At 42.7% G+C, this 26822-nt stretch overlaps 1 long non-coding RNA gene across 4 annotated transcripts in view; it reads right to left on the bottom strand.

The window, feature by feature from the left end:
* Positions 1 to 26822, bottom strand: part of LOC124850827 — a 221612-nt gene that overhangs the window by 37844 nt on the left and 156946 nt on the right. For 3 of the 4 annotated variants that reach the window (XR_007031772.1, XR_007031771.1, XR_007031773.1), the window contains 4 exons: positions 7227 to 7306; positions 6885 to 6991; positions 6409 to 6537; positions 3371 to 3478 (listed from right to left, as the gene is read on the bottom strand). This is a non-coding gene — a long non-coding RNA (uncharacterized LOC124850827). The remainder of the gene's footprint in view (positions 1 to 3370; positions 3479 to 6408; positions 6538 to 6884; positions 6992 to 7226; positions 7307 to 26822) is intronic. The other variant, XR_007031774.1, reaches the window with a different exon arrangement.

The following is a 26822-nucleotide window of genomic DNA, read 5'->3' as shown; positions in this document are numbered from 1 at the left end:
GGGACATCAAGTTCGCAGCTTGAAAGTATGGTTTTGACAATCATTTTCCAACATATGAGTTTCTTAACCGTGTTTACACTGAACTACTATATTTCAGGTAGCAGAAGGTCAGTCCAGTTACACAATGTCATCTTCCGATCAAATGAGATACTTAATCAGAGCAGCACACACACCATTAAATATGTAGGAAGTTTCTAAAAAATAATATCATCACACTTAAGAGCTGCACACGTCGCTTTAATGGCGCAATTATGAGTTTAATCTGTCTGCCCTGAAGCAGGCCCCATGAACAAACAAATCGTCAACATGTCCGAATGAATATGAATGACAACGGTCTGATGGATTCGGTCAGCTGACACAGACAAGGCGGTGTGACTTCATCCATGTGCACCAGTGTGAGACTTGAGCTGTTTTCAGATAGGAACTGTCCAGGAAATGTCTGGAAAAGTGGGTGCAGAGTTTGACGCTCACATACGACGAACGCAGCTTTAGATTGTCAGCATCATTTGCAGACATTGGCGTTCTCACTTCTACTACATGACCCAGGTCATACTTTTCTGGTTTTAGGAAGCGTCTTGCAAATTGCAACCCCCCCAAACAACTCTTAGCTTGGTTTCTTGCAAAACCATTCATAACTCTTCTTTTTATTTTGCACCAAATAACAAAAACTCTATTTTTTGTTGTAACTTAATACCAAATTACTCAAACAAGAACAATATCACTCTATTGTGTTACACCAAGAAAATGTCCTTGTTTCTCATATGACGACAACAGACTTTTTCTTATGACAACAAGTTCTCTCTCTCCGTCTTTTTATGTTGCTCATGAATTATCAGAGCCTTTGCTTGCTTGCTGCACTTTATCAACTAGCACCTACATCCAGCAGTAGCTGTAGAGTTTCTAATGAGGATTTACAAAAAGCTGCATCCTAACTGTCGTGTTTTTTTTGTCAGACACCTGAAAAGATGCTTGATAGTTACCGTCAGGCTCCATGAGTGAAACCAAACAGACAGAAAGCCTCAGCCAAGGACGAAAAGGCAGCGGGCAGCTGCGGAGTAGCGGGTATTCTGAGAGGTGTCAGCAGCTTATCTGAGGCAATCACCTTGTTGTTACCGTCAACACTGCGTCAGAAGACACGGTGGAGTCCAAACGAAGTCAGTGCTGAGCCACGCTGAGGTCTAACAGATGTGACACGCCACAGACTGATGGACTGCAGCGCCTATTAGATTAACAAGGACACCTCCACTTAGAGGCGCACTTTGGAAAAATGCCAGTGGATGCTCGGCAGCCTTAAAGGCCTCACTGCAGGCGGAGGGACAAGTGGCGCAGCTGATCAACAGCATTTACGAGCACTGATACTTGGACATGGACTTTACATAATGATGTGTGATCACGAACAGATTAGAAGACAGAAACAGGAAAAGAATCGTAAGGTTTAATCTTCTATCTTTGTAGTTGGAGCAAATATAGAGCTGCTTTCAGATGTGCACAGAAGTCCGGACATTTTCCTGAACTTTTCCAGGGGGGATGAATATGAGCATGCAAATGTCTGCAAACGTTGCTCCCGACAGTTTCCTGCAAGGGAAGTCAAATTTTACAGAAAATGTGACAAAAACGAGCGAGTGGTCGATATGCCCAGGGCGCCACTCCTCGCCTGAAAGACAAACTCTGTAAGAAATCCGGAGTTCAAGTCTGAAAAACAGCTTGTGTGTGGATGAATATACCACAACATCCACCTTTTATTAATGCAACATGATTGTTATGTTGTCTTTATGAAATAAACACACTACACCAGATCAGCAGCGATGCGTCGTGAATCTGAATCTCGCTTCGCCTCAGCACTGCAATGGGCGATAATTAAAAAGAGAGTGCGAACGCCTTTGTGTAACCTTTGAGTGGGTATAGCACAGGGAGGCACGTGGGCAGGTAGCTGTAGGAGATAACTGCACTGGAAAAATAAAAGATGATTATAAAAAAAGATGCATCTCAATTAGTTTTAATGAGTCCTGAAGTCTGATGAAACTGGGAAGTTAAAAGGCTGCGAGTTGGTGAGAAAAAACTCAACCCGTTTCCAACTCAAATCTATTTTGAGGAAACAAGTATCTCCTCACAGCACCCTTGGTCTAAAACAAGGAAATCAGCTATATGAAGTGGAGGAAAAGGTTGTCACGTCAGATCTTGAATGGTGACGAAGTGATGAAGGTTAAATCCGCCCGGAGTCAACATATTGACCAGAAATCAGAAATAAATACAATTTTCCAAATCTAAAAAGGAGTCTACGTTGTACGGCTCCAGCCATTGGTGGGGGGCAGCTTCAGGATTCAACAGCTGGATCTTAGTGTGAGCCCAGCTGACACTCAAAGTCTCTGCTGTGATTCGTGGAGTGAGTCTGGAGAATGAGTTTAATTTACTTCAGCTGATGAAACGCAGTGACGCAAGACGGAAGATAAAACGAGAACAAAAGAAATTAGACACACCAAAAAAAGTTTGAGCAGATGAGACAGAAAAAACAAACTAAAACGTGTTTAATAAAAAATTCACTCCCAATCGTTTTTTAATTCCTGCAGGGCTCGGCTCGGGTTCATTCAACACTGACCGCGAGATGAGACCTTTAACGGCGATGACAGCATTGTCCAATCGGAAAGATAAGCAAACTCACATCTGACCTCCGTGTGTGTGCGCCGCTCCAAAAAAAAGTATTTGAATTTCTTTGACAGCGGGAGATCAGAGTGGGAGAGAGGAGGGATGAAAAATGAAAATAAAAGGAGAGAGAGCCACGAGAGAGAAACACACAGGATGAAAGAATCGCAACAAAAACAAGTGACTCAGCAGGGTGCCGAGGTCACCCGAACGTGTGAGAGGCTGACTTATGGAGAGAAAACGCTGGAATGGATTGTGTGAAATAGTGAAACAGAGAGATATAACACTCGGCGAGATTCTGTGTGAAAAAATAAATTTTTTTTTCACTAAAATCAAAAAATGTGTGGAAACAGAAAATAAACCAGTTCAGCCAACAAATGACGAAATCTTACATTGTTTGAATTGCATCGATCAAAATTAAACTCCCCCCAAAATGCATTTTCATCTCCTGCATTCATAAGTCTCTCCCCTCCCTCCTTTATTAGAAATCCAATCATTTCTCTACGTGTCAAACCTCAAGCTCAATCTCTCTAAAGGAACAAAAAAAGCGGGCGAATTTGATTTGAGCGAATTCAGGAGATTTGTGCCGATGAATAAAACATCGCTCTCCCCTTGATGTTACCCGGACTTATCGAGTCACAGACCCCCCCCCCCCCCCCCCTTGAGCGCAGTGGTGACACAGTGCAGGAACCTCTGTGTGGGATGAAACAGAAAAGATGAAGTTTCTTACTGTATATCTTGAGCTCGGGCTGCGAGGGGAGATAACCGCACAGACGTGGAGATACACAGATACGTGCGACACAAGCGTGTAGGAGATTGACTTTTGATGAAAGAGGCGCTGCAACACAAGAGAAAGAGAAACAGAGAGAAACAAAGAAAGTTTATCTTGCATTTCATCTCGTCTGCGATACACAATTTCGCACAAATCCCTGCAATTGTGCAAACGTTGGATATGTAAGGATTAAGAAAAAACTACATGGGAGTTATACCACATATACATTCTTCTTTAATCCACAGTTTCGCTCGCGGGCTCACTGTGATTAGTTACTGTGTGTGTGTGTGACATTCATACATATTTAAGTGTGCTGGAAGCTGCTGCGGGTCAAATTAGTAATTGAAATGAGATTTACTTTTTTTCCCCCTAAAGTAATCCATCACGAGTGGAATTAGCAGCAATGGGCCGAGAAAATTTACAAAAAGGACAACCACGTAGAATAATTCTAATCGATTTTTCATTCTTTCCACAGCACACTTGTGAGGGTTGTGCTACTGTAGGTGGTCAAATTAATGCAGAGATGCGAAGCGATTGAGGGAGAACATGAAATAATATTTCCCGGTGGATGTCTACCCATTCCACATTGATCCATCCTAAATCCCCCAAAAGTGACAGTAAAGGAGTTACGAGAGGATATACAGGGAGGAGGAGAATATGTGAGATAACAAGTGTCAAGTTGTAGTTAGTTCATCTTTTTTCCCTTAAAGTGCCCAGAGTTTGGTCATTTACATCTTCACGAATTTAATTTGGGGGTCTACTAGAATAACTTTACATCCTGTAATGTTCAAAATATGTTATTAATTGTCAAATACTATACATCGCTGTGGCCCCTTTTTTCCCCACCACCTATCTGAAATACTCTATGGGTCTGCCTTTTGTAATTGGTCAACTGCTTAGAGTTTGTGTCTGGAATGTCACGCCCCTTACTCAGAGGTTTTCCTCATAAGCTGTAAACACTGCTGTAGCCATGATAAAAATTTGAAAAAAAAGACGTTCATATCGTTCTCACAAGACATTACGTCGCAACAGGAGTTGAGAGAAGAGGGGGAAATGTGCGATTGTAGCCACAGACTAAAATACGCAGCCTAGAATAAGTGTTTTTGTTTTCCTTTGACTAAAATAGGACTAAAACGTCTTCCCTGAGGACTAAGACGAGGACTCAATCTAAAATTAGTGAACGTAGTGAACTACATTGAAAACACAATGGTGGCTTCAAAATCACACTAAGCAGGACGGAGATGAATATCTGCATCAACATACAGTGGCGACGTGTCTCACAGCAGAGGTGGAGCATCTCCCTCCTCTGTTGCCCAGTAGATGGCAGACTTGTCCTGTGCAGGCGTTCAGGCTCAAATAACTCTCACTACCAGCGCTGGCAATTCTGACTACCATATCCACACCACCTCTGTGTGTGTGTGTGTGTGTTGCTGTTAGAGTAAATGATGTTAGAGTAAGGGGCTGTGTATTGCATGATGCCAATGAGTGATTCCCCTATGGCGATAGAGCAAAAAGCAAGTGCCTAAAACAGCTCCCGACCCTTTTGCAACTCCATAACATTACCCGTGATGACAACATCAGGGTTACTTTTTTTTTTTTCTTTTTTAAACATCTATTAATCTGTCATAACACTTGTGAAGCCAAAGCTAGCACAACATAAGACATGAGGCGGCATAGTGATGTACCTCAGGTGACTGGTAAACTGAACTTGATGAGGAAAAGAAAAATTGGTAGAGTGCCCCTTTAAAATACTCGGCTGAGTGCTTGAATAGCACTGATTATATATCATTATTCTAGTTCTACGAACGGAGATGACACCCTCCAATTCTTTCTTCAGGATTTACCAAGTCTGTGTTTATTATTCAGGCTTTCATTTTGGCATATTTGTGTGAGTGTGTGTGTGTGTCTGCGTGTCTGTAAGCACACTGTATTTTTTCACGGTGCACGCCTGAAAATCATCCCTTCTCACCCGAATCGGAACTTCTCACAGTAGCCCTGTGAAGTGAAAAATGTCCTGCCGACTACATACCACTCCTGAATAATCAATGTGTTTAGCATTTCCCCTTGACTGTGCCGTGATGGCGTATGGCGGCTTCACACAGGAAGGGTGCGTGAAAAAACGGGGGGGAAAGTGCTCGACGAGGAATTCATGCCAGCGCTGGGCCGTGTGCTGCGGAATATTTTTAAATAATCCCAATGCTGGTTGAAAGCCCTGTGTGGCTCAGTTGGTAAAGCATGACAGCGACACTAGCGGGGTTAGTGGTTTGATTCCCTCTGTGGTCGAGCGTGACACTTTGTGCACACACGGCAACGGTGGGGCGATAAAAGCGGCGGCAAACCGGCGTGTGTGCGGTGAATGTTGATCTTGAGTGAAACAGAAGTAATACATACATGATTTACACAGTTTGGTGTCAGTCTGTAAATTGATGTATAATGCAGCTGTGGCCCTTGTTCAAGGTAAAATATCAGCCCTCTTAGTCCTGTCAAAAATGCAGCTGCCACTTGGTCTATTCATGTACCCTTCAGTGGAGACGGAGAGCAAAAAGAAAAGAAAAAAAAACTCACAAAAGAAGAGGAAAGTGGTTTGAAAGACAAAATGGAAAAGTGCAAGAGGAGAAAAACATAAAGTGGTCGATGTGAATAAAGCAGCGTTTTTTTCTGGAAAGTATAAGTAATGTGTAAAAATGAAAAGAACTACAAAAAACCTTGATTATGGGTTTTTGTGGTATGAGAGTTGAAGACGGGAAGGTGTGAATGAATGATGAGAAACAAGATGAAGAATGGGCTTTTGAAAAAGAAAGACATTAATGAAAACCATTGTAAATGTCAAATTGCCTTTTTTTGGACCCTAGAGCCCATTGCCAACTTTAAGCTGAGCGTGAATTATGGAAGGCGAATAGCAGGGAGGACGACGTCTAACATCTCTGTGTCTTCACATTAACGGCAGGTCAATGGCAGGACAGACAGACGGACAGAGGTCAAGAGAGTGGGATTACCTTACACTGCTTGACGAACCTCCAGACGCACAGCGCCCATTCATCTGCCGCCGTCTGGGTGAGCGATGCTTGTGCCACGCCCTCGGTGATGAAGATGCTCCGGGAGCAGAGGGGAAAGCACTGGCAACTCTGTGAACAAAAGACCTAAGATCAACCACATCACCACATATCCATGAAGATTTGAGAGGAAAACAACTAATAAAGTGAGACATTTAGGAAACATAAAGGATCCATGGTTCTAATGCAACACTGACAACTAAAATGGCACTCAGTCGAGCTTACACCTCCGCCAAGGCCCAACAGTCCCCTTAAAGCCGCACCAAATTGCACACACTCATAGATATCAGACCTATAAATATGCCATAATATTTTTTTGGAATGATTTCCTGTGAAAAAGGCCAAAATGTAAAAAAACAAACCAACAACTACCCTGCAATGTCAAAGAAAGTGTTATATTTTTTTTCCTGGATTCACACCTTTGTCTGGATCCACACCAAAACATCATGGGTTCTCTCTTGGAAGTTGGCCCATGTCCCATACTTCCGAAGATTGTGGAAGTCTGTTCTGTAGATTTTGCATAATCCTGGTGACAAACACACAAACAAACGAACAAATAAATAAACATGACAAAAACATAATCCCCTTGGCAGAGGCAATGAACTTAAAAAGCAAGATACGCTGCAACACAACCTTTGGATTTAGGCTTTGACTGACTTGTTTGCTTGATGCATATCAACTATTTTCCTCACAAAAGGGTCAAAAAAAGTTAATTTCTATGATCAATGTGTATGTCAAAGGGGTTGCCGGCAGTGACGAACCTTTGCAGAGAACGATCACCTAACTCTGCGATTCCTCCATCCCCACCGACGTTGGTTTCTCCAGACCAATCTTCTTCAACCTTTAAACAAATAGTTGTGTAAACATAACCACACCTTAACCATAGCAGCAGCACATTAGAAAACTATTAAGTTTCATCTTTAACAGTATTGGAAGGCACTGACAGAACGATGTGTCCAGAATTTCCCAGCTTGGGATGAATAAAGTATCTATCTATCTATCTATCTATCTATGTTGTTCAAATAACGGGGGGCACAACGATAGAAAATAATACGGATCGTTTTGGAAGCTAATGTCCTTTAGTTTGCTGGGTCATATGCATTTTGCCTCCTTCAATATCTGAAGGCGAAGCTGAAGGAGTGTATGTGCGCAGCATGCCGCAAGACTGATGGCCCGCTACTATACCAGTATGATCCATAAATGACCGCAGATCCAAATGCACAACACGGTTTATGTGTGAACACCCATTCCTGAGATTTAGTACATGTGTTTCGCTGCTTGGATACGCAAAACATTGCGCCCTTTTATGCCTATTCACATGTCCCATGCGTGGGTATCATTTATAAGCCCTGCCATTATGCTTTCTCTGCGTCTGTTTATTGTTTTGAGCTTGTTACACTGTGCACACTGTTACCGCACTCCCTCGCCATTATTCCCATAAAGCCAGCCCTTAAATCATTCAGTGAGCCTATTCAATTTCAAAAGTGAGAACCATTGAGGTAATTTAGGGGCTCGCGTATCGACCCCTCGGAGGATTTCCACATCCAACCTCTTTCTGCGCTTCACTTCGCCAATCTGATCCGATCAGCAGTCAGACACTTTGCTCCGGCATAACCTTGTTAATGTTTGTTGACACCGCACGTCTACATTTGTAGTAAAGTATACAAAGGGCAATCTAATCAGATTTTCTGTCACAGAAGGCCGGGCACTACATGATTTGATCTAATATGGAGATTGTTTGTTAGTCAGAAGGATAAAACAATCGCTAGGAATAGAGCTGCAAATGCTGCGGCAAAGGATGAATCACTTGGAATATGTTGTAAACCATCTCCAACTCTACAGTCCAGTGATAGTTTCATTTCCACCTGATGATGTACAGTCCTACGTGGACGAACGACACGAGTCTACAGAGACTGTTTCACTCAGTTCTGCTTTTCCACTCCCGTCTGTGCAGCGGAATGTAAACGCTGACACCGCAGTGAATACGCATGGTCTCTGGTTTCACAAAAGACAGGTAATGTAATGGCAACACATCATGAATGTGGCAAATTCATGACGTGGACCAGTGGACTGTCAAACCGCATTTGATATCTGACAACGTTTAAGAAGTCACACGACAGATCTTTTCCTTTTTTTTTTTCTCTCTTTCTATCTCCTCGGCAGCATATTGTGGCTCACACACACAAAAAAATGGCTTAACTGTGGTCTGTGATAAAACATGGAGGAAAACATTGTTGCCCATTAAATATTCAACACAGCCACCCGACTCTTCAGCCAGTTTGGCAGGTTTTTGAAATAAGGTGAGTCGACTGGCAGAGGAGCCACTGCAGAGTCACCCAACAACTGCAGAGGTGTAAATTATCACACTTTAAGACTTGTGATGTCATTGTAATCCTGAAAAATAGACTGAGGAAAACAAAATTCAATTTGATATTTCACAAGCTCCTGCTTGAATGAGCAAAGAATGTGACCTGCTCAATTTGAGGTTTTTATTCAGGTTCTTTGTCCAAAAAGACTGGCTCCCGTAGAGTGACTTTTAAAAATAATTCCTCTACAAAACAAAGACTGTGTAAACAGTTTTACAAAATACGATAGTTGTAAAATAAAGGAACGGCTAATGAAAGGTCGCGTGGCTACAGCTTTTGGTCATTGTCCTTCATAAAAAGAAATTCAGCAAACAATGGTTGGGCCAAATGGCGACAGGACACAAAAAAGGCAGTATGTTTGATAATTGATTGAGAGAAACTGATGGGGGGCATATTAACTTGAAATAAAACTCTTACAAAATAGGTTGTTACAGCATATTTGATTAGCATATATTTGATTGTAAATAATTTGAATCTATCTCTCATAACTTTGAAAAAGATTTATGTCCTGCCATTTCATAATCTTTTTCATCTCTCCTTTACTGCTTTTGTTCCTCTGAATTCATTGTTAAACGATCATATAATGGATATAGCAATTAAATAAATACTCATTCAGAACCCCTGACACTTTGAAATGCTTGCAAAGTTACGTTATTGATGTCAGGTTGGTAATCACAAAGTACAAGGACACTTCGACAAAGAGGACAAGGCAGCGAAAATGACAAAACCCAAAGAATCCAGGTCTCAGCGGGGAACAGTACCCATCTAATGTTACAAGACAGGTCAAGACAAATTACACTGGACAGGACACAAAATGATCTATTGCACCCTCCTACTTCTTCGAAAAAGTGCCTTTCAAGAGGTATGGCCTTGAAAAACTTGTGTCACCCAGAGATTAGTTGCTGTGTGTAGAGGTGGGCGATGTGTAAAACTTTCGTCTGTTTTAGATCACGGCTCATCAATGTCACTAATTCTCAAAGACCAATGACGGAGGCCAAACTGGGCCACCTCCGAACATGATGAACAACGGAACAATCCGCCAAAAGTTGGGTTGTTATAAGTCCTTATAACTATTAGTTAAATAAGGATAACAAATGTCTATACAGCTATGAGCAGCTCTGTGAGGCTACTTACCAGCTAAATGCTGGCATCAGCATGCTAAAATACACACAATGACAATGCTACCATGCTATAGTTTAGCAGGTATGATAGATGGATGGATGGATGGATGGATGGATAGATAGATAGATGACAGATAGATAGATAGTTAATGAATGGATGTATGGATAGTTGGATGGATGGATGGATAGATAGATAGATAGATAGATAGATAGATTGATGGAGACTTTGTTAATTTGCACATCAACACAAACTACAGCAGAATTGATGGGAAATTATGTCATTCGTTTTTAGTACGAGTTTGCTCACAAATGTAATTAAGAAGAAGCTAACCACAAAATATTTGCTGGGATTTTTACAAGAGGAGAGTCAGCATGTTTGACAATCTACACAAGGAAACTGTATTCAGCAAAGTGTACACGAGCTATATCTCTTTGCTAATTAGCACTAAACACAAACTAATTAGCACTAAATACAAACTACAGCAGAGGTTGATGGCAAAGTCGTTACTGTAGTAGATTTTGCTCACAAATGTAATTAAGAGGATAACTGTTTTTTTAAAAGAGGAGAAAGCACGTTTGACAATCTAATCAGATAACATAAGGAAACTGTATTCAGTAAGGCCTACACAAAATATAGCTTTGCTGGTATAGAAATGCAACTCATTGGGACTGGTTTCATTATACCCCAGAAAAAAATTGTCATGATAAGATATAACTATATGCACATACAGTGTGACAGCAAATGGCAGAGAGTTACTTGTGTGTTAAACAAGCAACTCCGTGACCGTGCTGACTGAGCTAATATATAACAGCTCTAAATGCTGCTGTTGTCAAGAGAGAACATCGATATTCGGCGGATATGGAGTAGAAAACAAACCTGAGGAAAAAATAAATGGGTGAAAAATGAACGCGACTAAGTGGAAGAAGCGAGCAGCATGAGAAAAAGATAGACTCCGCAGCCAATGGAGAGGAATGAGAAGATAAAGAACAATGGGAAGAGGCAGAGATAAAGAGAGCCTGAGAGGGGGGAGTCTGGTGACAAAGAGGGATGGCAGCAGCAGTGGAGGAACAAAGTTTGTCCAGGAGAGGGAAGAAAGTGAGGCCGTGACAGTGAGAGTGTGTGTGCAAGTACAAGAAGTACATATATATCATTCTGAAGAGCAAGAGGAGATGGATAGAGATCTATTTAACCTGATACAAAGCAGCTGTCCAGTGAAGAGTGGTCGACATTTATCAAGCAGCAACATCGAAAGGAAACATGAAGACTAATCATGATGTGTTTCACTGAACGAGACCCCTCCAAGGACGTTCCTGATGCTCTTTCAATGTTTTTACATTCAACAAGCCTAATAGCAGCCTGTTGACAGCCAGACACTAGCACTACACCATGGCAGACAGAATATGAAACAATCCAAAATGCCAAGCTTGCGAAATGGATGGTAATATTGTCTCGCAATATTTTGTTGGGGCGTATGTTGGTTGCTCAGTTCAACACTCGTACCTGAGGGACACATCTCAACTACTATTGAATGGATGGATCAAAGATCAAATAGTTTCGCTTGGTGCGTACTTTCATGAAAGCTGTCTCCCTATTCAACTCTTGAAAACTGATTTCAAGAGTTCGAAATGGGACAGCTGAAGACAAATGCATCCTTCTATTCCCCAGCATACAAATGATCCAATGGGTCGATTCTTCCCAGGCCAAACTATCCCACCTTCGCACCGTGGGCAACTGCAGCTCCGTTGCTAGGCGATAGCGGTAAGGCTGGAACACACATGGTGATGGTAAATAGGAAACCCGCCGTACACCAGACCATATCATTTTGTTTGGCTGTCCCGGTACGACCACGACCTTCGAAAGAGGCGGTCCCTGAATTTGGACAGATTATACCTGCCTTACATTCGCATGTTAGAATTTGGATTGTGAGCATGTTAGCATGACTAGAAGAAGCAATACCCATCACCTGGCAAAGACAGGCATTGTGGGATTGATTGGTGTCCACCATTTCTAAGCACTTGAGGCTATCATACTCAGAAAATAGGGTAAATTACAGTTTCAAATAAGATGAATAAAATGAAAAGATCAGCATCTAGTTAAATGTGTATAAAAAGTAAAATCTGGTTGTCATTTCTACACCATCACAAAACCTTTGAGCATTAAATTTATTTTGTAAGAGAGATTCAATCTCCACAAATATTATTTTAAAACTTCAAGATAATAATCAGACTTGTGTCTTGTATGACCAAACCTTTCTCAGTGACCTCCTTTGAAGTTTATTTGGAGCACATTACGTTGGATGCTGGACTTTTTTCAGGTTTTTTTTCGTATAATACAACGATTCAATCAGCACCTTTTACACAGTGTAATTAGAATCCTATTTCTGGGGAGGAGGGAAAGGTCAAGCACAATGACCCTTCAGTTATGGGATGGCCACTGGTGGTCAGACAGGGTTCTTATTAAATGTTGAGACAAAAAATATTGTGAGTGAGAAATGCTGAGTTCTGTTTTCTTTTTTTTTAAGCTGGTGTCATTGTTTCGCCTATCCCAAACAAATCACAGAAATCAAATTTAGGGAGCACCACTGCTTCCTTTGCATGTCAACCAAATTTAAGGTCATTTTCACACCTGGAATAATTGCATGCCTGCATGTACTTTTTCCTGAGGGCCAAGACAAATATTTGGCCATTGATTATGCATTATGCAAGTGCCAAAATCAAGATGAGAGAAATTAGTTGATAAATTTTTTTTGATATACTGATCTGAGTCACTGTCAATTATTACCATCCACTCACAGCAGTAACCAATGTAATAATAACCGTGCAATAATAATAATGGTAACAGAAATGAGCGGCAGCAAGTGCCTTGCAGACTTTCTTGTCCTGGGTTTCACCTCGTAGACTACGTACAGACGGCCGTGCCGCGTTGGTGCTTCAAAGTATTACCTGCAGGCACTACTCAGGGCTGAAAAAGTACTTTTACTGGCACTGCAAGTTTTTGTGTGAAACAATATTTAATTCACAATTAATATTCTATAAAAAGACGCTAAAACCGAGCAGCAATTATACAGAAAGACATGACTGCTGCCCTTGTAGTAAAGATTGCAGTACTGTATTGATTATTATAAAGTATAAGACCTCTATTAAGAAAACAAAATCAGATTTTAAGCAACTAGTTCATGAGCAATTTAGAGGTATGAATAACACTTCTTTCTTGGTTTGCAATATCATTGTTATAGAAAGCATTAACATATCAGGATGAGTGTGTGTGTGTGACACATCATGTCCTTCATCCATGTATTTTTGCACTTAACATGTACATTAATTAATACCAAAAGTATGATAAAAAAATTAATTACATATGTTAACTTAAAAAAAACAACCTTTACACTCAACCTCACTTTCAATTTCGAATAATTTCCCTCACCAGTGCCCTTTCACATTTCATTTTAAAGCAATGATTTTCTGTGAATATGCCATTGTGCTGAAGGAAAGTTTTCTGGAATGAAAAAAAAAGAAGACTGAATGGCACAGTAGAGTGAGTGTTACTGGCATTTCAAAGGTATCATCAAAGGCTAATGCACATTTTAAGTACAGAATACACGAAGAGCAAATCAATCCAAAGACCTTTGTTGTTCCTCCTCATCACTCGCCTCTTGCCTCTATCCACCGATGAATCAGGTTGTACTGTACTGTATGAATATTGGTGTGTCTGACAGGATGGGAGCGAAGCCGTCCCCTTCTCAATAGTGCTCTTGATTTGTTGGATAAGTCTCACAAAGCAAAGGTTTCTCCAGGAGCAATTTAAAAGCGAAAGGGCTGGGACATATTCTGATTATCTCTAATCACATATCTCATTGATAGCTAACTCCAAACACTGACAGTTTCACAGAACTATTCATTAGCCTGCTTCTGAGAAGCAAAAATATACATTTGACTAATTCCAAGACCCTCCATTGAGGCTTTGATTAAATCCCTACAAATTATGTCTTCAGCAGTTAAAATAATAATTAGTGGGTTCGGCCTTTATATTTTTGTTTTTTGTTCATCCAACAATGTGCCACATGAAATTTCAGACATAGTTGTCATACTAACATTTGCAGCCGTGACTTGTAGATAAGAAAATATAGAATTTTTAGTTTCTTAATCACTAATCACAGGAAAGGAGTTTTCTCTATTTTTAGTAGAGTACAAGCATCTCTGAAATGCAAGTCTGCTGAAAGTTGTCAGCAAGCCTTTATATCCCCGCTTTATTTTGCCTTGCACAGAGCTTCTGACCTATTTTTAAAGAACAGGTGGAAACTCCAAATTGGTTTCAAATCTTATTTTGTGATCTTTGAACCTGGGGAAATTGAAAATCGTTTGGCGAGCGGAAACATACACACAGTATACGTGGCATAAGATCACCTTTCTAATATTGACTTGCAAGGCCCTGTTTTTTTGCGCAGTTAGCTCAAGGCTCACCCATTCCTTCTTTTTAGATCTATTTCTGCAACTCCTTTAATCTTCCTCTCTCCATCTGCATCGGTTATTAAGGAGATAAATGGATCTGATAGATAAAATAAATTAGGAATTGCAGCGTTGCTGGCAATGCACTGTGAATTCCTCAAACTTAATCTCAACCTTGTTTTTCATTTGCCTCTCTAATCGCACTAAACAACATCACAACCTAATAAGCTCTACACAGTTCAAAGCAATGCACTTAATATACCTCCGGATCAGAGTTAAGACTGTAAGCACCGAAAGAGTTCATTTCGCCGAGTGACATTTCCAAACTCTACTTCAGAGAGGCCCCAATTTTCACAGCGATAAGTAGGCAAGTGTACTCCAATACGTGGGCCCAGCCGCGCCGAGCTGTAATGAGTTTAAGTCCCTTTCTGGCCAACTGCGCTGTCTTGTTGTTTGATAGCAGTGTTATCCACACTCACTTGCCCTTTCTCTTAGGCTCTGCGGGGCCTCTGGGACTCAGCCCGCGCTGTGTGTTTACCAATTCCCACAACCTAGTCGGGACTCTCGGGGCGTCTCTCGGAAATTACATTCCATAAGGTCCCCGAGACTATTTAACTGGCTAGGTGGTAATAATTGCATGGCAGACACAGTATAGAGTACGTAATGCTGCTGGATGGGAATATGTGCCATGAAGTAGACTTAGTTTCAGAGTGTTGAAATACAGTGGTTCTTTTGGCCACTTGGAGGTGCGTTTTTGTATTTTTTTATCTTTACAAATATGAACAACTAAATAAAGAAAAGTGACTGAAGTCACGTTTGCAGAGCCATAAGGTTTAGGTGAGAAGATGCAGCTAGTATAGCTTGGTGGGATACACCGCTGACGTACAGAAGTACGGGGGTTCGATTGCCTGTCAGTAATTGGCTAAATAAAATCCGGTATGGGCCCTTTGGCAAACTCTAATTTGTTTTGCCTAATTTTGCTCCCCACCAAACCCTGACACAACCTAGTTTTTGTACACAAGCTTACTGCTACATTTTCTGTCTCCCACATAAGGCTAATATGTTTGCAAACAATATATTTACTTAGTATACTATAATATACAACTTTACTATATTTACTTCACCTTCTTGTTAGCTGTGTTTTGGTCTACACCAACTGATCAGGGGAACATTCTGGCTCTTTAGCAGTGAAATACTGCTACTTGCATTTACAAGCAAGTTGCTAACTTGGCTTATCGCCATTTAGTGTTGGGCAGGTAGTGTGTGGTCCGTTTTTCGGACTCTTTTCACCAATGAAAAACGCTGAGTCAGCGACAACTCTCTGTGGGTTCATCCCTTCGAGTGACCTCTCTCAGATGGTCATTTGATCCATTGTTAATATATTGAAAAAAAGAAGAAGATTATAACAGCTTTAATGTGGAATTTTGAAGTTATACACATTATACAGTCCATTACCTTTTACAAAGCCAGCAGACTTATAAGAAGCACTGACCTGATACCCTGCATTTGTAAGGCTGAAAACGTTTTTATACCCGGCTGTAGACAGTTGAATGGCCAACTTAATCTTTAGACGCCCCACATGAATTTGGATTTCCTCACATGAAATGCCAAACGTCTGTCTATTTGACCTATCTCCCCGCTCTGAAGAATACAATGACTGACTGACTGACTGCAGGAGCCAAAGGTAAAGAGAGAAGAGAGGGTAAAAGGCTGATATAGCGAAAGGCCATGATTAGACTCATTCTGCGCTGTTGGTGGGGAGCGACTCTGGAAATTGGAATTGCGCGACCCGTCGGACGATAGGAGCCCTTTCAGTGAAATAAATAAACCAAAAGTGAAGAGATAACTTGGGTTATTTTTTAAATTAAAACAATCAATCAGTGGGAGGGGGAGAAAGAAAGCAGGTGGTGTGTGGTCAGACTGCCCATTAAGTCGGTGGCGAGATTGTTATTTCTGCACCTCTGGAAAGGCGAGTATAGTTCAGGCCTGAGAGCAAAGCTGAATATGAATGTAGCCAGACATACTGGACACTAACCATTATCTGCTGCCATCACATACACACACAGCGCACGAGCTGTTGGGAGGCTACTTCAATCTCCATGCAGTAAATGTCTCCACTCACTGTGACATGACATGCCGAAGACAAACGGCATGAATCATGCATTATGTCTCAACCCGCGATGCGCCTTATTGTTAACCTTTACCAAACTTATGAGATTCCTAGTCCCATTCACGGACTTACTGTGTATGCACATATTTTCAGATAAGTAACACGACATTGTCGCAGGAATCGATGCAGGATTTTGAATATGGTTTATTGGAATTACTTTAAGCCCCCCTCTGCGGAAAAATATATGTAATGCAGACGGGCTGATGGGTGGTGGGATCAATTTGACCAGATAAAGCTGCATCTACTTTGCCATAATGGAGTCCCATGTGTGACCTTATCACCCTGTCACACATTCACCATAACAAGGCGGCTGATGTTATTGTAAACAACGGATATTGTTAGTCCCCTCAGCCTCCTGTCCTCCCCGTTCAGCGCAGGCCTAATTAAGGCTGGATTTAGATGGTGGCATTTGGGTCCGTGTGGGCTGAACGTTGCTTTCTGGTAAATGACCACATCAACGTAATGATTCCTCTCTCTGTGTTACTCCGTACCCATCCGCCCGTCCTCCCCCTATTCCCTCTGTTTCTTTCCGTTTCGTGTGATTCAGCCACTGATCCATGCGGATGTGAGCGGGCCCCCATGCTGTGGCCTGTCTAATCGTTATCATATTTCGTCATCCGCGGCCGCTGTTATTCCAGCCAGCAGTTAAAATACACTCTGACGTTGATTGAATGTCAAAGGCCACCGGGCGGCTGATTGATTTTGACCCCTTTCCAGTGATGTCAGAATGTGATTTGTTGCCACATCATGAGAATCTTGAAAAGCTATTTTCCCCGCCAGTGGAAATGCTAACTATCACTCTGAGAGGAAAGCGAAACGCGGAAAACTCTGGAATTAAGATTAATGGCCATTTTAGATGGCCTGCCAGAAACTATGAAGATTTTTTTTGGGGGGATACATTTAAAATAGAAACGAGAATGTCACTGGCGGCAATAATTAATAGATTTGGGGCAAAACTTTGAAGACAGGCCAAGGCCCTTGTATTTTCAAAGGTGTGTTTTTCAGCATGTCATGAACTAGGGCTTGAAGCAGGATTGATATCCTGATTTGTACTATATTTGGGCTATTTCTTCCATTTTAACATTGGAATATTTCATAAAAATAAAGTTAATATGAGTGGCATTGATATTTCAACATTGATATGGCAGCAGTCAATGCAGTCTGTCTTACTTTCAGACTTAATATGTGAAAAGCATTCAACAATATATCCACATTACTTTCAAGGTCTTATTTATTCAAGTTTTATGAGAAACTTGTATTTTAGTTTGGTGTGAGAAGAGACGGTAAGGTCTTCAGTTTCATCACAAGGGACTTTCTATTATCCACTGATGCAACAAATCTTATGCTGCACGATTTACGTATTGACTCCAATGCTGAACTGGCTGCTTCCCACAAATATAACAAAATGAAAAAGAGGTTCCTATGGGTCAATTGTCACTGCAACTGATTAATAGCCTGTACGATCAACTACGGAGCTGTTGGGCAATTGGAAGGACCAAATTTAATTTTTTTGGAGAAGCTGGTGTGTTTGTGATTGTCCATGCGGTTGCCAGTGTTGTAACTTCACGTCGCTGTACCACCGGTTGTGGCCGATTGTAAGCAGGAAAAGTAATTTTCATGAGCAATACCCAGACTTTAACATTCTCCCCCAAACTCGTTTCTGAATTATCGTGTCCTCAGATGGTCCTCCACCTCTACCCAGCGTAGGTAGATCCGAGAGCCTTCTTTGGGGCTCACGAGGAGACGAGAGGCAGCCCAATTGTGCTTGGGAGGCTGCTCCCTCTTCTAACTGTAATAAGACAGAAACTCTTACACTCAGTCGAGCAGGATGAAAATAGACGCATGCAAGACGGGAACACTTTAATCTTTTTCTCCGCTCCCTCTTCCCTCACTCTTTCTGCCACTGTCACACGGCTGAACAATGTCTTGGGGTATAGGAGTATGGGATTTGAAAACCTATATCTGCTCTGCGAGACAGAGCTGGATCCCGCTCTCCTTTTGTGTTCCACTGCAGTCATAAATTTTGCATGTGGGAGCGCGGGGAGCGCTGCTTACCGAGCGAGCCTCAGCAGGCAGCGCGCCGTGCCAAGAGAGGACGGCTGGTGCTGCTATTAAACAGCCCCACAGTGGTTCTCAGGCTTTTTTTTTTTGTGGGAGGCGACTGGTGCGTGGCGAAGAGAGTGACCACGTGCAATCTGTTCAGCACAGCGGCGCTGGAGGTGCAAGGCGGATGCCTTGGTATTCAAAGCAGCGGGCTTTAATGCATTGATCCATGAAGGGACGGGCTACACAGACAAGAGTAGCGCATGACTATAAATCCACTGCCAGCGAGCTATTAGGTGCTGATAACACTGACCAAAGACGTGCAAATGTCTACACGCAGAGAACCTCTGCGCAGGATGTGTGTGTGTTTGTGTTCTCAGCCTTAAACACGAGTACAAACATGTGTGACCCGCATGCATAAGCATGTGCTGCTGCATGTCTGCTCATGGCGCACGCACGCACGCACACATAAACGGCCAGGGTAAGGATGTCTCTTGTTCTGATGGCGAGGGGGCTCTCATTTGTGTTGCTGTAAAATTAAATGTTTTGTTTTGCGTGTGTCTGTGTGTGTGTGTGTGTTTGTGCATGTTAAAAATTCATGAGAACAACTGCCCTCCACTGCTTTCTCTGTTGGTTCCAACTGACATCCCTCCCACACAATCTCTCTGTTCAGTACCATCTTACAACACACACGCGCGGACACACACACACGCGGTCCCATCCACCTTTCAAAATAGAAGAAAGACGCAGGACGGAGAGGTGAGAGAAGAAGGTCATAATATTCTGTGTGATCGCCCCTTCACATCTTTGCCCTCCCTCCCTCCAGCTTCCCACGGGATCCTGGGAAATAAGTGACAGCCTTTCCCTCAGCAATAGTTTACACATGATCGAAGGGGATGTCATCCCTTCGGCCGGCGAGGGGGGAGAGTTTGGCGATTCTGCGGATGTGCCAGACTGGGCGGTTTAGTTTATGAGTGGCTTGGGAAAAAAATGCCCCATTTTTTGGCCACAAATTACCTCCAGGCTCCCCCATCGCCTCGCCCACCCGCGCCGGCCTGGCTGGATTTATTACACCCAGGTAGCACCTGACACCAAGGATTTACTTAGGAGGGCTCAGTTTTGCTCTCTGACTTTGCTGAAAAAAGGGTCAGTAAACGGCGCGTGCGAAGAAACACGCACAGTCGAATAGAAAAAGTCAAAAAGAAAGCACACGTGTAGTTGCAGGTTTTAAGATTGTCTCCACATATGTGGTCTGTATAACAAACAATCCAACCCTGCTCTTTGCATCAACAAAGCAGGACTCATGGTGCTCGTGCGCCGATCTGATTTTTTTTCAAACACACTTTGCAAAGCAGGGAGAAAGGGATGGAGGCGCAGAAGAATAAAAATGAAACATGTCTCGTTGACATGTGAAAAGCCTGAGTTAGGCATGTAACTTGTGCCTAGACCTGACAGAAAGATTCATGCCACGTATTAATCAGCCAATCAACACGAACCAAAAAAGCATATACATTCTGTATATACAGGAAGGTTGATATGGGAGTCAGGTTTCTTTATAACCTCTTCACGCATGGTGCCTTGTGCACTTTGCAGGGATAGCTAATGATGCTTGTTGCTATGGACACCACTCAGCGTGATAAATAAAAAACCCTTATTTAAGTTACCGCCTCAGATGGATGCAGGCTCTTTACTGTCTCTATAGTGTTTGACTCATACGCCTAGTGCGGCTGGATGGGAACGGACGGGTCACACGTGGGTGGGTGTAGTTTTGTGAACAGCTCTGTTCTTCAGCCTGCACTTGAAACGCTTTTTATGATCTAAACTTAAGCCTGTGCTGACACATTGTCCCGTTATAGGGTTGTTATGGCATATAATAAACAATTTACACACAAAGCAGAAGCTGAGGAATATGAGAATTCATCTGGAGTGGCATTATTATCCACCTGATAATTTCAGTTCCAATATTTACTCTGCTTTCAGCTCCGTTTTAGGTAAGATGAACTCTACTGCAGCTGAATGCTCCACCGTCCTTTGTCATACACTTAAAACAGGGAGAGGGTGAAACAAAAATGTAAAGTTTGCATCCTAAGATCCAATCAGCTGAAAGATGTTTAAACTGAAGACTTAAGAACATGCAAAGACGTGAGTAGACGTCGGTCACGCCGGTCGACTGGAATGGCGGGATGCGAATAACGCGCAATTCGCTTTGCTCGCTCTATTTCAAATATTTCAACTCGGGCGAAACATACGCTGAAGCCAAGTAGCTTTGAGATCCTCCTGATGTCACTGATGCCCGATAGAGAATGGGCAAATATTCTTTAGTTGCGTTTTTTTCGTGCAACTTATCCTGCGGCCAAATTGGCGCGAGTAGATCCGCTTCTCGTCGGGTGTGACCGCAGCCTTGGCCACACACAGTGGTGTTGCTTTAACCAGCAGGTGTAACTCTGGTGATTGTTCTGTCCTGGCTTTGTAAAAGTAGAAATTTCTACATGTTTTGCAGCTCATGGCGTGTGTTTATTATCTGTAAGCGCATTTATCCGTTCTTCAAGTGCACAGAAGAGACACTCATCCATGCAGAGGTCAGTGGGAGGGCTGACAAATGGATAAAAAGTACTAATAGAAAAGGGGAAAAAAGACGAACTGAGCGCCATTGCTCCCCGTGTGTTTATTAAAACTCCTCTTTCACTCGACGAACGCTCGGGGAGCAGAGGAGTCAGTGCGACACAGTCGCAGCTGTCTCTCTCTTTCAGCCCCCGAAACTACGCTGCCTTCAATCAAAAGGCACAAAAAGCAGACGGTAAAAAGGATCAAGTCAGAGATGGAAATCCCTTTCTATTTTCACTATGCACAGCCTGCAGAAAGGGGAGGGGCTTGACTTCAGTTCAAGGGTTCTCTGCGGTGGAGTAGTTGCTCCATTTTTTTCCCATCCACAAGCCTCATCTGTCTATTAGGTATCTAAGAATTTATTAAGATCAGACGAAAGGTTTATGAACCCTGTCGGGACAATAGGCTATTGAAAAATAAAAAAAAACAGTGGGACGAGAGAACACACTGAACACTACACAAGTAAAGGAGCATATTGAACATAAACGAACACATATCACGTTCAGCTCGAGAAACAATGTTGGATTTTTCTTGTGCGGGCCGAAACTCGTGGTGCAAGACGGCAGAATTTAAATGACGTGCACCGAGACTGTGATTCTTTGTGTCAATGAAAAGTGTGAATTTGTGGATTCTGACAAAGTTTCTAGCTTTTCATGATGAATTGAAATCAAATTTCAGACACAGATTCATCTCCAGATGATTACATTTTGAAACCGATCGATCAAAGGTCAAGGTCAACAAAAATATGGTCCTAAAAATAATAAAAAAGTGAGCATTGCCTGATTGTGGTAGACACAGCGCGAGCAGGGCATGACTCATCCTTCCGATACTTGTCACTAATTCACTCATCTGTTATTGTCCCATTTATCTCATATCTGCGCCTACCACCTCTCCCAAGCGTAAAGACTTTCCAGTGATATTTAGATGTTTGTTTTTAAAAAATGACGGCGTATTCACATAAATTGAAAATGTGCATAAAAAACCCCCAAAAAACAGTGGGATGGAAATGCAAATAGTGCCGACCCGACCCCAACGCACAGCTCCATCAGATGTCAGACACCGCTCCGGCGTGACGCCACGCAGCTATCTGAGTGAACATAATCAATTCCTTCTTCAATGGAGCACAATGCAACCATTACATTCCCTCACACCGCCATCCATCCCGCCGCAGCAGCAGCTGGCTGCGCCGCACAGATGGGGCCTCTGCTCTGCCATGAAATGAGCTCGGTTTGTGCGCGTGCACGTGTGTGTGTGTGTTTGTGTGTGTGTGTGTGTGTGTGTGTGTGTGCGCGCGATATGGACACAGCAGCGGCAGGTGAAGGTAATGACAGTGTGTGATATATTCTGGTGGGCTACATGTGAGAGTCACCAAGAGACAAACTGGTGTGGTTTCGCATGCCAGTCTGTCAGGCCGAAGGTCGCTCTGCTGTCTGCTCGTGTCAGTCACTCGCAACGCCACCAAAGCATAACAAGGATAATATTGACGCTTTTCGCAAGTGCTCGCGGTTTCCAGTTTGTCGTCAGCATAGTCGGAGAAACCGGGGCCTGTTTTCTTCCCTTCAGAAGAAACTGCCTGATGCTATTTCATGCTGCTTTTCCAGAGCTCGATAATCTTTCAGAACCAATTTGCATGTATACGGACTTTTATTTGGTCAAATTGTTTTTAAAACAATACTTGAGGACCAAGTTATTCTAGGCTCGCTGACTGAAGACAATCGGAAGTTCAGTCAAGACACTGACATTTTTCACCAGGAAATACATAACCAATTTAAAGTTGGTCAACACGTCGTAAACTCAGATGCAGGTTTTTGATTTTAATTTGGGTTATTATTTAAAAAAAGGTTTACATGTTCAGTAAATACATCAATTTCCTCATAAAGTACAAAAAAACTAAAAGCATATATAGGAAAGGGAATAAATTGAAAAAGCACAATAATTCTCCTTCAAACAGCGATTGCAAGTCCCACATACAATACACATACAGATTAAATATGTAAGTAAATATATGCAGCAGACACACATGCCGCCCAACCTCCCGTGGCAGTTGCAGACATAACTGAGGCCCGTCACTCACACAGCAGACATCCTCCCCGTTGCTAAATCAACTGTTTCCGTCGCTGTATGTTAACTTCCACAACTCCGGTAGCCCGGAGTGGAGAGTGGAGTGTGCCGTGCAGCTATTTCTCTCTGCCCAGAAACTGATACGTATAATTACGGCAGAGGGATGTAGGGTGAAATAACTGGGCGGCTGACACGTCGATGTTTACTCTGAACAGCTGCTGTCAAGGAGAGAAGGAAAACAAGGCGTGGTGTACACAGGCACAGTGGAAATTAGTCGCCGGGATGCTCTTTTTGGCTGCTCGAGGGGAGACAACGGAGATATGATTAAATAAATGTGAGGGGCTGATAGAAAATAGAATTCAAAATGGTTCGACTTAAACTGAGGTTTATCTGCAAGTTTCTGTCAAAAACATTGCGTGCGTTGGCCCCCCGAACCAGGATTTGTGTCAAATGTATGCAGATGAGTTCCGGATGTCACCGTTAAAACTCTTACACCACGCTTACGCAAGCTCATGCTTTCACTACCACATTCAAAATTGAGCGCACTCTTTACACTGTTGCAGGGAGAAAAAAAACCCAAATTCAGGCTTTGTTGAATGTAGCAGAAGCCGAGGCACCCGTTTCGCGCAGCGCATTACTTTAACTCTGGAGTCATTACATGGGCTTACGCCATCATCTTATCTGTCCTGGTTGTTCCCCTCGTGTCCTCGCGTGCCCCCTGATCGGCTGGTTACCTGACTGACACGAGAGAAAGCGGCAGGCAGCAGAGTGTTTTCCTGCGGACCGCTCCATCTCTGCAATCGACCCCCCCCTTCCCGTGTGATTAGGGAAACAAATTCTGTGGAAGCCTTAAAAAATCCGAACTTGCAATTTATCTGTCTTCACATCCTGGCAGGGGAATTTCTACAGTTTTCTTCTCCAACCTGCATTAATGCAGGAACCTGCTGCTGCTGGGAGCCCAGAAATAGGCCGCCTCCTGGACACTGCATCCTCACTCTCTGTCTGCCTTCTGTACGTGTGTGTGTGTGTGTGTGTGTGTGTGTGTGCAAACATGGCTGAATATATTTGTTTTGTGAGAGTGTGTGTGGGTCCAGTTACTGTATCCACACCTGCGTCTCTCTGCCATCTTTTGTTCATCAGGAAACAGGACTATAAGGCTACATCCATCGTGACTTGCTACATGTACTTTTTGTGGCAAAGATGGGGAAAGGGGAGACTCCGTTCAAGGATGGAGTACAAGTGAATGCATTCGTCTGCTTTTTCCGGTTTTGCTCCTGGACTGCTGCTTTTCCCCCCTGCTCCTCGCGAACAACAGCTTTTTCGTAACACCTCAACTTGACGGAATGTAAACAGGGAGATAGGTGACCGCTTCGACGATGTCGCGACATAATTACTCTCAGTTCAATGGAACTGGAAGCTTCCGCTGCGTTTCTGAGATGCTGCCATTTTATCTTTGTCTGCTCACATTTTAGAAGTCCTGATCCGGCTGGCTTTTGAGGGGCGGGAGTGATGGAAGCATGTGCCATCCCCCTGTTAACCTGCCATCTTCTTCTCAGCTTGATTTTAACATCTTGGAAAGTGAAAGCTGAAAGATATTTTTTAATTATTGTAAGTAATATTCCACCCATTTTATTGTTTTTTTCATTGCCCTCGTAACTGGTCCTTATGCTGTTCAACATTAAAAAAAAAAAAAAACTGACTGACTCCAATCGAAAAATTTGCAGGCCTAATTACCACAGAGATATATGTATAGCATGGTGTTAGAAAATTACTGTGGAACCTATCCAATCTTATTCCTAGTCCCCTTGATGCCTTTCGTGAATCATAGGTGTAACTATGGTCACCGAACCAGAAGCAGCGATTTCCATGGGAACGGCGATAAACAATATATGCCAACGGCGCGCTAATCCTCTTTCTTGGAGCAATTTAGAATATGGCATGCGGGAACATCACCTGGTACATCTCAAATGAGATAATGTAATCATTCCCCTTGCCCTCTGCTATCGAGGGACGTTTATTCATATACTTTATTCATCCCGTTTCTCTAATGTAGGCTGAGAATACAGTCAGACGGGGAGAGACGGGGATGTCACATACTGATGTATAGAGGAACAGCCGCAAACACATCAGAAATATAGTTCAATATCATTTAAACTAAATAGGAATAACAACAACCGCAACAAGGCAGTGACGGTATTTCCTAAATTGAAGGTGAAGTAGCCGTAAGACACAGGGCATAGCAAGCTTACTGCACTTTCTGCCATCTCTCCGGAAATTCCACTCATAATCATTTTTACTGTAACGCTGCAGAGACCATCTCGTGCATATTGCCTCCTATCATAACATGCTCATATGTAGATTAGCAAGATCAAAATTTTGGACCTGCATACACCCGTGGTACTTGTTTACTTGAATATGTAAAGTCGAGTCAGCCAGGCTGCTTTGGGAGGTGCAGCCTATGGGTGAGTACCGTACGTGTGGGTTGGTGGTGCCGGAGCAGGGGGGGGCTCCCACTGGGCCACCACCCCGTCCATGTTCAATAGTAACTGATCACCTGCTGGTGGGATCGATATCCATTCGTCAAAGTAATTTCGGTTTTCGGTGGGAGCCAAAGTACATAACAGTGAGTCTGGAATTTAAATAGACCCTGTCAGGAGACGCACAGTACAACAGGTTAAAGAATACAGCAGGAGCATGAACCTTCCCCCCCCCCCCCCCCCCCCCCCCCGCCTCCATTATCATTTCTTTCACACACTCACTCTGGATACAGAAATCTAACAGCTCGTGTTGGCAAAATGCAAAATGCAAAAAAAAACAAAACAAAAGCAACGCGCAAACGCAGAATAATTCATACAGTGGCATGTTCTTGACTAGCGGGAACCCTCGTGTTGTGGCCAAATTTGAAAACCAGCGTGCTGCTCGAGGTGCGATAAGGTGCGGGGCAGGGCCTGATTTCAGTTTCAGACCCGTGACTGCCATTAATTTCGTGCAGCCCTTGTGTGCTAAAGGTAAGTGTGAAAGATAAGTGGCTTAGCTTGATTACCGTTTAATAACTAAGAGGTGTCATAATTAAATTTCCATCAATCACGGTACTCTGCCTCTGACAAATGTCGGAATCATTTGAATCATTATGCAAATGAATAAGTAATATTCTCTGAATAAATTGGGCTATTAACCAGTGGTACATGCTCTATCTGGTTACTGCTCAGTTGTGTGTGTCCGCAGTCCGCTCATGTGTTTATAACGCGCCCATGTGTGCCGTGTAACTCCAACGAGTACACCTGAAGCTCTTTTCTTTTTTCTTTTCTAAACTTCATGAAACAGGCCTAGGCTGGTGTGCTTCGGGCTCGTTGCGCCGAGCGAGCTGTGAATGTCAAACACGGGGAAAAAGAAATGTAGGCGAAATGAATACCAGTGAGGAACATGGTCCTCGGCAAACCTCTCCATTGCAAAAAGAAGAAACGAAAAGAAGAAACAAAAAGAAAAGAGAAAAGCAACGAAGCAAAGTCGTTACGGCTGGAAAGTTAGAACACACTTATTAGAGCT

The sequence above is a fragment of the Scophthalmus maximus genome, chromosome 12 (assembly GCF_022379125.1).
Source record: "Scophthalmus maximus strain ysfricsl-2021 chromosome 12, ASM2237912v1, whole genome shotgun sequence".
Taxonomy (NCBI): domain Eukaryota; kingdom Metazoa; phylum Chordata; class Actinopteri; order Pleuronectiformes; family Scophthalmidae; genus Scophthalmus; species Scophthalmus maximus.
Note: the sequence above shows the minus strand (reverse complement) of the source record. Positions and strands in the feature narration are given on the sequence as shown.